Source organism: Nuphar pumila, chromosome 17 (assembly GCF_984573655.1).
Source record: "Nuphar pumila chromosome 17, dmNupPumi1.hap1.1, whole genome shotgun sequence".
Taxonomy (NCBI): Eukaryota; Viridiplantae; Streptophyta; class Magnoliopsida; order Nymphaeales; family Nymphaeaceae; genus Nuphar; species Nuphar pumila.
The window spans coordinates 30,252,254-30,269,498 of NC_143265.1; positions in this window are offsets into that span (position 1 = coordinate 30,252,254).

Genomic DNA, 17,245 nt, shown 5'->3' on the forward strand with positions numbered 1-17,245 from the left:
AGAAGGGAGAGAGAGAGTGAGAGGGTTGATGTTCATGGCCTCCTCCAGGGGAGATTTCTTTCTCAGATAATCCTGCAGTGCAGAGACTGGGTCTTAAATAATCATCTTCGGGGCACTTAAGTCTTTACAACCACTCCTTTTCAAGAATCGTTATTTTTTTTTTGCACCAATGAAGGAGAGGGTACTTAAGTCTTTGCAATCGCATCAAACTCCAACGCTAATTAATGCTGACAAACATGGGGATACGAGACGCACATGCTTATATACGTGGTGCTCTTTGGGACCCCCGAACATGAGATGTAGCTAACTGCCCTGTTCGGGGGGGGGGGGGACATATAACCTGCTTCGAGTTGCATTGGCTGCCTTGGATTGCTTTGATGGATCATGTTGTCACTCGACATCGCTTATCAACGGCCATGCTTGCCATCCACTTAGGTAGCTATAAGTCATGATCGTTTGATATTACTTCCCCATATTGAATGTTTTTTTATTGGTGAAACCGACATGTTCGCCTCTCGAATGGAATCGAGGTGATGATCATATGCTCTGATGCAAATCGGTTGGACGATTCACAAGAAAAAAAATATATGATCTCCTAAGCTACGCTAGGGAAAGCTGAGGATCTAATGAAAAATATGCAAAAATTGAAAAAGAAAATACTCAAGTCATTCATTCATTTTTTCCAATACAAAACCCTCCTAATAACATATTTACACTAGAAAGAGAAACTCTAATAGAATAAGGATCCAAACCCTAGCTATGATCCAAACATATAAAAAAATCCAAAAACAAAAAAAAACAAAATAGACCCATAAATGGATTCTGGACTGGGGTACTGCATCAGACGATCTAGATCTGACTTTCTTATGTATTTGGCTGGTCTGGATCCAATTTGTTTGCATCCCTAGCAAGGAGCAGAGGAATTTATCATGTGTTGTTGTGTGTGTGCCACCTTATCCGATGCGGGATTCAATGAGGATACTCGCAAGCAAGATTTAATTTGCAACAAAAAATTAAAAGGTATGATTTTCAGCTCAATAGTTCCATATAATTTGGTGATATTAACTCGTTTATGTCTAGAAGTTCTTAAACAAGAATACTAAACCGCGAATCTTTATACATGTTCTTAAACAAATTTAAAAATCAACCCCCCAATATTGCATCGAGACTCCAGCTCATTTGGGGTTGAATGAGATAGCTGGACAGTTATGTCCTATGTCACAGGGCAGAGCCATTTTGGTTGTGTCCCTGGTGACACGGACATTGACACGTTTGACAATATTAAACAACATTTTATTATATTTTAATTTTGTTGCAATACAAAAGCCATTTTTATGTTAAAATATTCAAAAATAGTATTTATTGATTAAAAAATGTAAAATTTCCATGTCCTCATGTCCCATTTTTCGAAAAAAAAATCAAATCCTCGAGTCCGCGACAGGTTAGTCACAGTACATGACCGAGAGGTCTCGAGTTCAAATCCGTAGGGGTCATTCTAAGGTTTGCCTATATAAAAATTTAAAAATGAAAGAAAAGATACTCTAACTCAATTGAGAACTTGATTGTTATGACATGTCCAACAAGATAGTGATATAGTTCAATTATCTAATTGGATCGAACACATAAGATATTGAGTATCATATTCATATGGACTCAGGTTTGGTTTAAAAAATTTCATACCGATCCTGGGTTTTACTCTTACCTGGGTCCTAACTGAGATCTATTATTTTTCAATGTAAAAATAGTAAAAACAATAAGATTAGACACCCGCCCATGCTATCTATACTCAAACCTGTTTCTAGTTGTGCCTAAGTCGGGTCTGGTTTGTACCATCTGTAACCATACTGGTTGTTCCTAAGCCAGGTCCGTATGATACAGATCCCGAACTGACTAGCAACTTAAAGTCAGATGCAGATCCCAACCCACTGTGTCTGGCATGGACCCAACCCGTTGGCAGCTCTATGCCCAAATCCGTTTGTGTCCAACCTCAATCTGGACCAGACCAAATGAGCTATACAGGTCTAAAGAAAATCCCATGTTCCGATCCAAACCCAACCCGTTCAAATTGGTTAGGTTTAAGTAGGGATTTAGATGGTTCAGATCGGATAGGATGTGGCCAATACCATATTCAACTAATCTGATGTTAGCTAAACGGATTCAAATTCACATTCGGTTGGTGAAAAGCTCGTACCAGATCCCCTTTTTTACATGTAAACCGATTCGGATATCCGTCAAATTTAAATATTTTTCGGATACGGTAGCAGAAAAACGAGACCATATTCACATCCGATCATAATAGAATATGGTTTTGGCTTACCAAATGCAACTAAACCGAATCAAATTCGGTCTCATATCGGATTTTGACATCCCTGGTTTAAGTCCAAAACTCAGAACCGACTGAAAAACCCGAACCCGCTTAGACGCCCCAAGCCCGCAACCTATAATAGACGAAGCCATCCCTTCACCAAACCCTAAATCGTGCCGTCTCTCTCTCTCTCTCTCTCTCTCTTTCTCTCTGATCGTCGATCGATCTATCGTTCTTGCCCCAAATCGCATCTCCGACATCGATGGACGCCGATTCATTGCTCGGTTGAAAAATCTCGAAAACGGTGGGCTCGGTCAGGATTTCACGGCCACAAGAAAAAAAAAACGGCACCTCACTCACGGCCTTCCTCGTCTTCTTCTTCTTCTTCTTTTGGTATTGGAGGAGAGGTTGAAAGAAGGCCGTGAAATCTCTACAAAGCCCACTGAGTTTGAGATTTTCCCCATAATGCCTCCCCAACCCTCCAGCAGAAATGGTGGTGCTCATGTTTTTCAAGGGGTAAACCCTTTCTCCTAAATTGGGAATCCTGTCCCTGGATTTGGTTTCTTTTGTTGTGATGAGGTAAAACTTGCAGCGAAAAGCTTTTTTACTTGGGTGATTTGTGAATGCAATGTTTTTTTATCTTTTTTTCTTCCTTTTTTCTTTGTTGGGGTTGCTAGTCTTATCATCTTTCGGGTTTATCTTTTGATTTCTTACTGAATGGTTTTCATTTTTGTGTGATTTGGGGTTTTGGTTTGGTTGGTTTTGAAGCAAACGCACTCTGTCCCAAGACTACTCAAAACAATGTCTGGAGGCAATTTCTACGTTTGCAAGAGTGAAACTTTGAGCCTCCAATTACTCATTCCGGAGTCTTGATTCACTTGACTTTGTGAACACATGATTGGAGCACATTTGAGCCACATTTTTTTTTGGATTTCACTTTTCCTCTCAAATCACAAGAGAGAGAGAGAGAGAGAGAGAGAGAGAGAGAGAGAGAGAGAGAGAGAGAGATTCACCAAGGAACCATGAGGTTCCTGAACTTGATCATGTTTGGTTACAAGGGATTTGCTCGCTTAACACATTAAATTTTTCGATATACCCATTTATTTTAACAAAGCTGTGAAAGAGGAGTGTCGGGATAGTGAATGAATGCATGAAATTGTGCCGTGTATACAAATGTTTACGGACTTGTATGGATGTAAGTAATATATGGCCAGCTTAGTCGGCAAGGTTTTAGTTAAAACAACATGCTGATCGAACGTTTCTGCTGAAAATATAATTGGATCTGTAAATTCCCTCTTTCAAATGATATCTCTAGCACAAAACCATTCGATGTAAATCTAGGCATAATGGTTATATTTCCCTGTATGCAATCTCTAGTATCGTACTTGCTTTATGGAGACTTCCTTTGTCAATATATACAAGGGAATAGACCTTATATAACAAGGTTGCAGATATCAGATTCAAGAAAGAAGGAACAAAAATGATTTGGAAGTCTATGGTGTCTTAACCTAAACTAAGGTTGCAGAAAAAAGATGATACATCTTGGGCGTGTTTGTTGCTGCAGCAAATTTCTGTGTGATAAAAAGTGGCTGTTATCTCTGGGTTTTTTCATGATAATCACTCGTGCAAAATGTAGGGATGCAAACGGACTGGATTCAGAATAGAAGTTTTGTGATTTTTGGCTGTTCCGACCCTGATGCAATTCAGTTGGTGGATTCTCAAAACTAAAAAACTACCGTTTACTATCTATTACACTACGCTGGGAAAAGCTAAGGATCTAATGAAAAATATGCTTAAATTGAAAAAAATAAACTCATTCATTCATTTTCTTTGATACAAAACCGTTATAATAACATATGTATACTAGAAAGAAAAACCTTGATCTAATATGGATCTAAATGCTATCTATGATCCAAACATATAAAAAGAATAAAAAAAAAACAAAATAGGCCCATAAATGGATCCTGGACTACATCATTCTTAGCTTCCAATTTCTTTCATTCTGTGCAAACCATTCATCTAATTCAACTCACTGTACATTGGTATCTGGCATTATGGGCATAAAGATGTGATCCATTAGTTGTTGATCTAGTAGGGTGGCAAATGGATAGACATATAAGATTTGGGCAAAAAGTGGTCTATTCGGATATACTTCTAGTTCCAACTAGGTGAGATTGGGTGTACATGTTTGACGGGTTAGAGTATAGAACTGATTTTGGGATAGGTTCTAATGGAGGTTCAATTGCGTTGGGTTTGAGAATGGAGGATCCACATGGCTTAAGTGGGTTTTCAAGAGGTGTCGTTTTGAGGTTCAAGTGTGGGTTGAGATTTGGATGGGTTTCCTTTAGATTTTGGCACCAAATGGGATTTGATAAAGGTTTCAATAAGAGAGATTTTGATCCACTAAGTGGTTTTGGATCCAAATCTTTTTTTATCTAGATTTGGGCATTTGCTAGGCTTCAGGGGAGAATTCAGATTGACTTTCAACCTTGCTTGAAGATCCAATGCACTCTGAATGGTTTGCTCTAGAGACTTGAATATTACTCGCCTCAATTTGTAGAATATGCAAAATTTATGTCTATCAATACATATGGTAATTTGCTGATCAGTGGTCTGCTGAATCTGTGCTTGTAACATTACGCCTTTTATAACGTTACGCCTTTAAACTCCTATCTATACCCTTGCACTGATAGGGAGTATTGATAGAGACAGAGGCAATCTCAATGAGCGAGACTCACTTTAGATTTGGCATTGGATCTCCATGTGCCTCATGTGTATATGGATCTACTTGATCAACTCTATGCTTATATTAGACCTTGGTGGAATTGGGTTTTGGGTCTTGTAAATTATTTTGGATTTGAGATATAGTAGGGGCTTGTAGATCTTGGGTTAGGTTAAAGTGTGGATAGATTGGAGAATAGGTGTAACATATGAGGTTTTTTCATAATTTTTTTGAGAAATAAACATGGATTCATGTTTCAAATTTGGTTTGAATTTTAATTTGAATAATTACATTTAGGCACTTGGATCTGAAACGAACCTAAGATATGGTATATGGGACCCATGAGATGAGATGCCCATTGGATCTTGATCCACTTGGATCATGGAGTCTTAGATGAGATATATACCCAAATCAAAATTCAAACAAGGTTAGACATCCCCACCTACTTTCCTTTCTTATTCTCTCTCCTTGTCAAATTATCTTCATTGTTTTCTAATGTTTTAGGAATCCTAATTACCTAGAATCCAAAATTTGATAGAAGTCCTAATTAGCTAAAACTTCTAGAGGGGTTTCCTTTTTGGTTAGAGAGCCTCTTGGAAAAAGCCATTTAAGATAGATTTTTTTTCTCCTTACATGCCCCTCTCTAATCATCTCTCTCTTTCTTTCTTACGCTCTCTATTTTTTCTCTCCCTCACGACTCTCTCTGAAAGAGAGGAACACGTTTGGTGTAGCTACATAGGTGGTGCATCTTGTGGGAAGGAGGACTGGTCAACCCTCGTGGACAATCAATATTGTTTAGGTAAGTGTTCTTTTCTGCCGGGTTTTTGGTGATTGGGTGTATTAGCCAATTATATTCATGTTTTGGTTTCTCTTTGTGTTAAGTCTGATAAGGTTTGTACCTTGGCCATGCACAACAACCACATGTTGGGAAAGATATCTACAATCTCTTTCGTGTTTTGGAAGTATTTTGCGAAAGCTACGTTGTGATTTGAGCTTTATTTTTGTGTGCAGTGTTTTAGTCAAACTAAAACCACATTAAGGTACAAGACTTTTATGTTTTTCATCATATCTGGGGTTCAACATGGGTCGATCAAGCTTTGAACATTGTTTTTATGGATTGTGTACAAAGGATGTAGGTTGGATTAATTATAAAACCCCAAAATCGACTTTTGCAATAAAGGATTTTGACTTTTATCATAGTATAAAGAAAAACATGTTCTATTTGAAAAAATGTATGATTTTGGATGTTAGATTCATGTATGTGTTGTATTTCTGTATTTACATCACTTTCATAGTTGTATGCATGAATTTGATGTATTTTTATGAATTTAAATTCATTAGATGATTTTCTTGATTGTTCTTTTTGAAAATCATGAGGTTCTTGATGAAATCTTGAAAAACTATATTTTATTCTGTGTATTTTGATCCGACCAATCATAATAATAATCTTGTTTCTCTCAAATCATGAACCTATAAATTTTAAAAAATTATGGAGATGTTTCATACATATGAAAGTAATTTCAGTTCAAATCCCATACTAAGATGAGTCGTTGATTGAGAGATATGCCCTCTATAAGTAAGTACTAGAATCTTGTCATGAGAGAGAGCATGTAGAGATAACATATTTTTGTAAAAATCATATCTCCCATAATCCTCAGGATCTGTGGATGAGATTTTAAGGTGTGTTAGTTTGGATATGAAAGAACACATAGTTAAAATCATGGAGGTTGATTCCTCATTATTTGGAAATGAAATTTCATGAAAGTTGGTCTAGAATATGAAATTTTCTGAAACATGTTCTATCAAATAACATAAACAAAAGATGTTACAGGATTTTTAACTCTCTACTGGAATCGAATCAAATTTAAGGTGGGACTTGAATCAGACATATCAAGCCACCCACATTAAAAATCCGAGCATCTAATTCGTCCTGTATGATTTATAATTGATTTTTCTTTAGAGAAGCAAAATTGAACAAGATTGTTCTGTGAACAAAAAATAGGTTATGTTATGAGAATTTTAATTTCTGATCTATAATGAGTTAAGGTCAGAGTTTTTTTTTGTATGCATGTAACATATGTAAGAACCTTCTATTAAAATTCAAAAGCCTAAATCATTTTGTACGATTTATTACAAAATTTATAATGATAGTTAAATTTCATGTTATCAATCCCGAATTAGGGGATTATGTTTGAATACATAAGGTGGTTTTAGAAGTGAATCAGATGGACTTTGTGTCATATTGTTGAGCAATATATGGGTCTATTGAGGCTATGTGCTAATGCAATATTTTGTGAAAATTTATATTGAATGCAAAGTTTAGATTTTGTCATGATGCATATGATGAATGACACATGTTTGCACATATTGACACATGATGGATATATTGTTGTATATAAGTAGAGATATCGCCCAATCAGATGATGCATGAGATGATATGCATGTTTGAACTGAATATGAAGCTCGTATGATATAAGTGCATGTTTTAGATATTGTGGATCTAAAATTGTTCTATGTGGAAAGAACATATAAAAATATAAGATAAAAAATAATACTCAAACAGTGTGCTAATAATTTTTTTTCTTTGGTTGTCCTCTAAAAAAAGTAGGATTCTTTGATGGTTGTTGTGTGAGACAATATGGTACTGAACACCGTAGTGTAGTTTTTTTCAAGAGCATGATATTAGGGTTCGTGTCCTCAACCACAATAGTTGAGGACTTTTTTTATCATTAAGACCAGAGAATGGTGTGGTTGAGCTTCAACTTTTAACGTTATTAGTATACCAAGATAGTCGTCACTTAGGATGATGATGCTCGAAGTCGCCCAACTAGAGTGATGATGTCCGATGTCGATCGAGGAACATGTGCATATCAGGTTAATAAAATATAATTGTGTATATAAAAAAATATACCTTGGGATTGCCTTTAACTTCGATTTTCTGTTGTGACAGTCCCTATAGAAGGAACAGAAGGAAACTTAAACTAATTGCATGTAACATGCCCATCATTCAAAAGTAAGTGAAGATAAAAACTACAACATGCATTACGCATTAGTTCATGCATTGCAAGAGTTGGCAATCATATCTGAATTATTTTATATGCATTAACATTTTCTAAGGTTGTTGTTTGTTAGATTTATGTTTTATGTCGTACCGTTGGATTATGAAAAATTTTATACGAGAACATTGGTTTTCACTCATTGCTAATTTTTTCTAGGTAGTAGAACTCAGACTTAGCCGAGTGACGTGGTGGCAGGACTGGTGCTAGAGAAAACGGGTATATGGATTATGGGGTGTTATTTTTCTGGTTGGATTGGTTCAATGAAAAACAAATTGTGAACTTAATTTGAAGTTTATTAAGTTTTTGTTTGAGGTTTGAACTATTTCATTTTAACAACGATTTAAATTAAATGGTTAATTTGATGGTGGAACGTGAGTTATGAATCTATAATGTACTTTGGATCTTTGGAGTGTATTTTTTATCTTTTATAAAAGGTTTTTGTTCTTGGTCGTTTCATTCAAACTTAGTTTTAATGGGCTAATATATGCTTGTGCTCAGGCGAGCCCCCTAGTGCTTAGTCTAGTTGGATCATTTTCATCGATAAAACCCAAAATCATTTACTTTAAAAAAAAATAGAAATTCAAGATGATTTTGAGGTTGTTACAATAGGTTGAAATGTGATATGCTTGGTTTGGGTAGAGATTTGGGCTGCATTAAGGCGGGTTTGATGGATTTTGGTTTGGATATGGATTCAAAGCTAGATTAGGTGGGTTAAAATTAGGCTGAAACCAGTTTGAATAACAAGAACCAACTTGTTGGAGAGACTCGAAAGAAATGTGAGATTGGTGGGGGTGCAATGAAGTAGTTTGGGGTGAACCGGTTCAACCACCCTTGTGAAGTGGTTTCCCACCAACATTAGGAGAAGGAAAAAGAAGGTGGTGGGTTAGGATTTTCACACCCACCCTTCACAATGCACATTGGGGAAGCACCGGCAGGGCCATCGATAGGTGGCCAGGCATGTCGCTGCTCTGAGATGGTCGGCATCTACCATGCGGTGGTATTCTCGCCGGTCGAAAGCTTGTTGGAGCCATCTGGGTAAGAGGAAAAGTAGGAAGGAAGGTTGGGTGGAGGGGGTGCCCAATTGGCGGGTAGCGGTCGGCCAAGGCGGGTAGCGATCAAGGACGGTCGAAGGCCACTTGCTGTCTTGCTCCCTGCCAATGATAGGAGGATGGTGGTGGGTAGTGTAGGAGGAAGAAGATGGAGAGGAAAAAAAGAAAGGAAAGTGGAAAAGAAAGAAAAGGTCTTCGATTTAGAGTTTAGGAGGACATACCCGAGACTGCCTTCAGAATGAGATAGTGGGCGCATCTCTAGCAAGGAGCAGAGGAATTTATCATGTGTTGGTTGGGTGTGTGTGGGGCCCACCAAAAACCAAAAGTTTATCTATGATGAAGAAATTTTGGGCTTCAAACACGTCCTTTTGGTGTGTGTGAGTGTGTGTGTGTGATGGGACAAACTTTATTAGCCAATACATTGCGTCTCTCTCTCTCTCTCTCTCTCTCTCTCTCTCTCTCTCTCTCTCTCTCATGTGTGTGTGTTTTATTGGCATCCATGCTTTAGATGGACGCCAGCAATGGGAAGAGAACAGGACGTTGAACATCATCTAACCACTGAAAAGAAAGAGGACACTTTTTCTTGCATAGTTTTCATGAAGGATAGATAGTATGTAGGAGAACAAACGTGTAATCTAGAGCGGAAAACAAAAAACACTAAGGCTCCGCTTGGGTGATGTTTTAGAAAAAATAATTATGACAATTTTCTTCTTTTGATGAATGAATTTTACTGAGAAATAGATTTTAAATTTTTTCCCTCTTTTTTCGAATTTTTGTTCTCGGAAACTTTTAAGTTGTTTGGATGATGATTTTATAATTTTATTAAAAAAGCACCGCTGCTCAACACATCTGCACATGTTCCATGGACCAAGAATAGGCTCCGTTTGGGAAACATGAAAATCGCCGATTTCACGTGAGGAAGAAAGAAGCCAAGGAACCGACTGCATGGGATCAGATTATCCATCAAAAATTCCAGTTTTAAGGGGACTTTCAGCATATAAATCATAAGTCTTTTATTGTGTTAAAGATTAATTAGAGGGATTTCCTAATTTTCATGAAAAAACCCCAACACCCTTCCATTTTCGTAGATGATTTCCTATTTTGAATAAAATTTCCTTTTATTATAACTGTAGCATCTACAACAGCAAGAAATGTCACCATGAGCACTGCTAACTCGTACGTTAAGGAGCTTTTGCTACAAGAGGCATTTCTTCCATGTTATCTTTTTATCAAAAATTTAATGAATGTATGCCACCAGTTTTTAAGTTTTTGAAATTATTTTAGATTTATAATTTTAATTTTAGTTTTTTATTACTAAAATGTGAATGACAATTTTTATGCTGAGTAATCACGATCCGCCGAGGAACCCAAGCAACAAGGCTGACCGATTTTTTTACCGATTAATCACGATTTGCCAATGAGGACACTAATGGAGGACGAGTCTGGCCACTGCTCCCATTTCAGCAGAAGATTTTTTTCAAACATGGTACTAGTTTTTTCCTCTCTAATTGGGCCACCATCTATGAGTATGAATACAGAGCAAATCCAGTGATCAGGCAAGAGTACTTTACAAAATACTCGGGCAACAACGGAAAACACAGAAAATGGCTGAGCATGTAGCGTTTTTCTATGTTGTGTTTTACACATTACACAAAATCGCTGTGGAAACAATTTTCTGTATTTTGTGTTTTACAAAGAAAATCGATTTTCTATGTTTTGTGTGGCCAGAGTACTTTACATCACCTAACCATGCCTCGTATGGATAGGGATGTTAAAGATGTCTATATCCATCTTCCTAAAATCAAATACTCAATGTTCTCCCTTCAAATTACATCCTCAAAGGGTCCACTGAGATAGCTGGATGGCTGGGTTGCACTATCATAACCCAGGAGTCTCGGGTTTGAATCCCACAGGCAAAGGCGTAGCTAGGGGGGGGCAGGACTGGGCTGTAGCCCAGTCCTGCCTCTGGAAACAGTTAAAAAAAAAATAATTAAAAAGCCCAGCCCTGATTCCATATGAAATAGATTTTTATCCATTTTTTTAGCCCAGCCCAGCCTTGACTGCAGCAAATAGTTTGATTCGTCCATATGAAATAGATTTTTATTAATAATTATAGCCATTTTTTATTTTATCTCAAAAAAAAATCTGGGGCGCTGCCTCCAAACCCCCGACTATCACACAAAATTTCTTTTTTTTGCTACACCTCTGTTCCCCCCCCCCCCCCCCCCCCTCACATGAATCCTAGCTACGCCACTGCCCACAGGAGTATTACTTTTGGTTGCAGTTAAAAAAAAAAAATCCATTCTCAAGCTTTGTGTTTCCATCGATGCTAAAGCCTAATTTAATTTTTATGCACTATTACCACATGCACTACTACACTGAATTACAATACTACCCATCCTGTGAAACTTTGGCCTAAGGCAACAATTCTACCCAGCACAATTCTACATTATCTTTGAAACAAAAGAGAGGTGAAAAAATCAGAGAAATTCTAAATATTTGAGGTACATAAGCATGGCAAGTATAACCGCAAATATTTTATTTTAGTTAATGTAAAGTGCTGGGAACACACTTGGGCCTTTTGGTTTGTTGCTAATGCACCTCACTATATATACCGATGCTCAATTGAATTGTTCTGTATCGGCCCAAAAATAATAAAAAATTATTACGTGTCAATCATAATGTGACGGATGTTAAACTATTAAAATAATATTAACAAAGTATTCTTGGTATTTTTTTTTACATTTATTAAAAAATAACCGATTCAGGCCTGCAACATATCGAATTTCCGCCAATACGAACCGATACTCTGATAACATTGATATATACCAAGGATTTTGGCATTCAATCAAATACCAAGAAGTACTCCCGCGTCAGTAAATTAAGACGGCTGGAAATTGCCAGATCACGTCGGAAGAAAAGTTGGACCAACTCTGCAGGGTCGGAAAATATATTAGATGAAGCACGGGCATGATTCCTCCTGATTCATAAAAACTAAGACCATATAGAAATGCAACTTTTTGTGAAGATCTCAGTAATTCTACAAGCCAAACTCTTCCTCTCAAGGACAATTCAAAAGTTCCCAGCTGTAAATACAATTTGATGCACGAGTACACAAACCTAAATTTTGTCACTAATTCTTTGCATATATCTCACATAAAATGAAGTGCATTTAAATCTCCTCTACTAGATTCTCAATAATATGAACGAATACTATACGCAATTCCTCATATAATGTACCGTGCACATAATGCAGCAACAGATTCCATTTTTTACATAACATTGCTTTGGAATTATAATAACAGATATCTTCCATTATATTCCATCAATAGAATACAAACTTATTGCAGCAAAATGTCTCACATTCCTTGCCTTTCCCATAGGGTCGATGGCTGGGTTGTCCTATTTTCTATAGAATCAACAATTTTCTTATAATTCAACAGTGTCAGCATGAGATATACATTCTTTTTTTCAATAGGATGAGATACACAACGCCTACTGCGTAGGCCCTACGCACAATCACCACCACCAAACATTCAAGTCCTACATTATAATCTCATCTAAAAAAGGTATGGCAAGAACTAGGACCCATAAGCTTTGGTATAGGAACAGAAACTGATAGTTGAAGCTTACACTTTGATTGCTTTCTACAAACTAAGGATGAAGACACTTGTTGTGTTCACCCTTAAGATAGTTCTTACTTTTCCAACCACTGATTTCTTCAATAAGGAGCGACGTTTTCTAACTGAAGAGTTTGTTCGACCAGGGGATGAACAACATGAATGCAGTAAAAATCACATCACATAGCATGACACAACGTGAATTATCATACCATACTACCGTATGGTATTGTATTTTATATATCATTCTACATGTCACTATGAATTGTACTAGCCAACGCCTCACAAAAGCATAATGAGCTGAGATTTTGAGTTAAATAAGATTGTTTTGACCCCATTTTCACACACAATGAGCCGATGTTAATAATGTATCCATGTGACATAGCCAGCATAAGGCCTGGTTATAAGATGTCCTCTTAGAATGCACAAAGAAAATAATTTTAGGTGGTCATAGTTTAAAATACAGGTCGGTTGACACAGTGACTCATCTGATTCGGCCCTCCTACTGGGTCAACCCAGTTGGTTGACTGGGTTGACCCAGACCGAACATATCTACCTTAATATTTTCATGTTTTTAAGTTTTATTATATATTATTAACATCGTATACAAAAATTATGATAGAAATGGAGTTGAACTATTTTATTTGTACATGAACCTATTTTCATGTCACTTTTTCATTAAACTGACCAACATCATAAAGATAAATTATTCATATCACAGCCACTTATTTCAACCCACCCTGACACAATTTGAGCTAAGCATTTTGTATATATTTTTAAGTGAAAACATATATGCAAATATTCTTCAACTATATGAATCGAATTTAAGCTTCCACTTTCTTGACCCAACATAACTAGAACCTGAACCCAATTACTTGTTATCTGGAGGTTTAGGTGCACCCCGATGGATCGAAGACCTGACCCATGGATAACCCCATTGACAATGATTGGAAAGTGGAAACCAACTATGCCCCATTTATATGATGGCATGGATGAGTCACTAGAATATGAGTACTGTGTGAACCACGATTTTCATGGATTTCTTGTTCGTTTCTCTTAAATCTAACAGCATGGATGTGATCTGCATGCTTGGTTTCATAAGGACCAGCTCTTGAATCATCCAATTATGATGCATAAAAAAGATTTTTTAAGGCATTAAAATCAACTGCTCATAATATTCATAAATATTCAAGCCTCCAAATATCATATTTTTTCATAAGTTTGAAAACACCCAGTTTACTCTACATGGTTGGATTTGAAAAAAAAAAAACTTTGAAAACGCCCAGTTTATGCAGTAGTTCTCATATTTTTAGTTCTTATATTCTAGTGACTCTGACATGGATAGCACAAAAGAACAAATATGAGTGTTTTAAAGGTAAGAAGATCTATCATGAATCAGTATAAAAAGACTACTGGAAAATATATGACTTGGCCAACTTCATCAAAATAAAATATTCTTATCACAGCCAATCGTTTTAACCCTTCTCTTCCCTTCCCTGCCCCCCAAACCCTCAAAATAGATATCCTCTTATATGGATGATAGGAAAGTAAGGGTCACCTGAACACCATTGAAGATCTAAATCCAAATCCAATTCTGCAAAGAGCTATTCATATGGAGTTGAATCTTATATTGAAGAAAAATGCAATTCAATTTCATGAATTAATGAGATTAGGTATTTTTTATTGTACTTTGAACATGAACTAAGGTTTTATGATGTGAAATTGAATATTCACATGTTCAGATATGAACTTATTATCATAGTTTTATGTATTAAATCTATGATCTTTCTTTTCGTTTGGTGGGAATGCTTCCATATTGGCTTCATTTGAACATCGTATTTTAAGTCGGAAAATATGCCACTACAAGAGAAATTGAAGCTTCTTTGAGTGAATCCACATAAGAAAAGGATTCAATTGGGACATTGACACTTGAATAACCTTATTTTGTCTCATATAAATATGAAACATAGGCAAAATTTATATTTTATGTTCATAAGTTCTTTATTTTTATTAGATTTCATATGCTTAATTTGAAAATTCAGAAATATATATATGTTAATGTTTTATACATATGTTATTTGCAAAGAATACAGAAAGAATCAAAGAGGCACCAAAGGAGATATTATGACCTCATCATCTTTGACAATGTGGATGTTAAGTTATATGTATAATTTCATATATATATATATATATATATATATATATATATATATATATATATATATATATATATATATATATATATATATATATATATATTAGGTTGCCCACCAGGGGCATTTTGGTCATTTTATACAAGTTAGAAAATAGGTTTTTCGCTATTATTATTCTTTTATTTTTTGTATTTTATCTCTTTGTGTAAGGGCATTCTTGTAAAATGCCTTCATATAGTTGTTGGGAGTACTCCCAACGGTCACAAATATGACTGTTGGGAGCCTCACAACATCTATTTGGAGGCTCCCTCTTGGCCTATTGTCTATAAATAAGGGCTTAAGGCCCCTTGTATTAGTAAGCTTCTTTGAAGCTCCTTGATGAATAAATTCATTATTTTTATGTGTTGTCGCTTGTTTGACATTGTATACACTCTTGTGCTTGTGTAAGCCTTAGTGCTTTTTGGATTGTCCCATAGTGGACTTATGCATGTGCACTTTGTGATTGTGTTCTTCATAAGCCTTTAGTGATTTTTGTGCTTTGGACCATTTGTGGGTGTGATTTGTGCCTCTTAAGTGAGGTGTGTCAAGACTCCTTGTTTCACTACATGGTATCAGAGCAAGGGTGTTCTTAGACCTTCAAAGTGTGATCATCACGTGATCGTGGTACTCGTGTGATCATGGTGTCCAAGAAGATGTGTTGTCTACATCTTTCTCTCTCTTATAATCTTTTAAGTTAAATGGAGCTACATGACGTGGGCTTCGGTATGTATTCTAAAATCCTTATATATGACTATTTTTTAGTTTTCTATCTTTAAAAAGGGTATTTATATGTTTTTGAAAAATTTGTTTGAAATATTATGGTTATTTCTTAATCATGTAAAATGTGTTTTCTTTAAAAATTAAATTGAAACTAGAGTTTGTGTTTTGACATTAACTCATAAGTAGCATATTGTTGAACACTTTATGATAAATCCTCCATTTTTATTTTTCTACAAAAATATATATTTTCTATGCTCTCGTGTATATCCATTAGTAAATTTGTGTACGTGTTCATTCAAAGTATATATATTTATTTGAAATTTTTTAAACGCTTCTATGATTATTGGTAATTTCATGCATATGTCAAGGCATGTTCTTTGAAATCGTGGTAATTTCAAACATATTGCATTTGGTGATAAATTATTTGTCGGTGCTTAAAGGTGTTCAACCCCTTCTTGCATTATTTCATCATCAATAGAATATTATTTTTATTATTATGTTAACCACCTTGGGTGGATTTGGTGTGTGAGCCCATTTTGTGGCCTATCATGCTTTAGTGGAACTCTTTGAGTGTCCACTTTGTTGATTGGTGAACATCTTTGGAGACTTTCATTTCCTTGCATATTAACTCAAAGTTTATTTTGGGTATATTAGTGTCTTTATGATTATTTGTGCATATTCCTATAATATATTAAAAATTTCTCTAATTACTATTATTATATGTTTTCTATACCTCTTCCTTTCTTGTTGAACAAATGAAATTTTCATTTTGAGCCTTTTATAGATGCCCTTTTGTGGGCTTTGTTGGTGTGCCCCCAATGGACACTAATTTTCTTGGTTAACGGTTCTTGCCATTTATAAAATATTAAATATTATAGTGGATTTTACGTGGCCTTAAAGTTATTAGTGTTGAGAATAGGTGGGTTTTAAGTTAAGTCTTTTTATATTATCTTTTTATATTAGAGGCTATTTGAAATTATTTTGTCATAAAGGGCTTAGATGTAATTAGTCTTTTTAGCCTCTCTCTATTTAACATAGAGAGAAGCCCTAATGAAGGGATGAAGTGTTTTCTCTGTGCAGTCGTCTCTCCCTCTCACTCTTTCTCTCTCTTCTATCTTTCCCTCTATCTATCTCTCTCTCTACCTAGGGTTTGGTGTTTCTTTCAACATGGTATCAGAGCCACGTGCGATCTTGGGTGCCTGAACTCCAATCTCAGTTTCCTTCAAGCAATATCAGCATCTGCATAAAACCTCTTGGTGGATATCGCTCCTCTGCTGATCAGCGATCAGCGCCTCTTGGTGAAGATCAGATCTGGCGACAGATTTGTAGTCAGACCTAGTCACGACAATGAAGATCTGACTGGAGGTCATGACTCACATCTGAAGCCAGATCTGGAAGGTGGATGAAGACCCAATGGTCGAGGGTGCCAGAACTCGTCGTGTACAGGGTGAAGATCTGAAAAAAAGGGGGAGGAATCAGATCTTACTCAGATCTGGGTATGTTTGTTGTGATCAAGGAAGGCTTGGGAAAGAAAATCAAGTCTTCGATTCTCTGTCATGGTTGAAGTCGCCAGTTGCT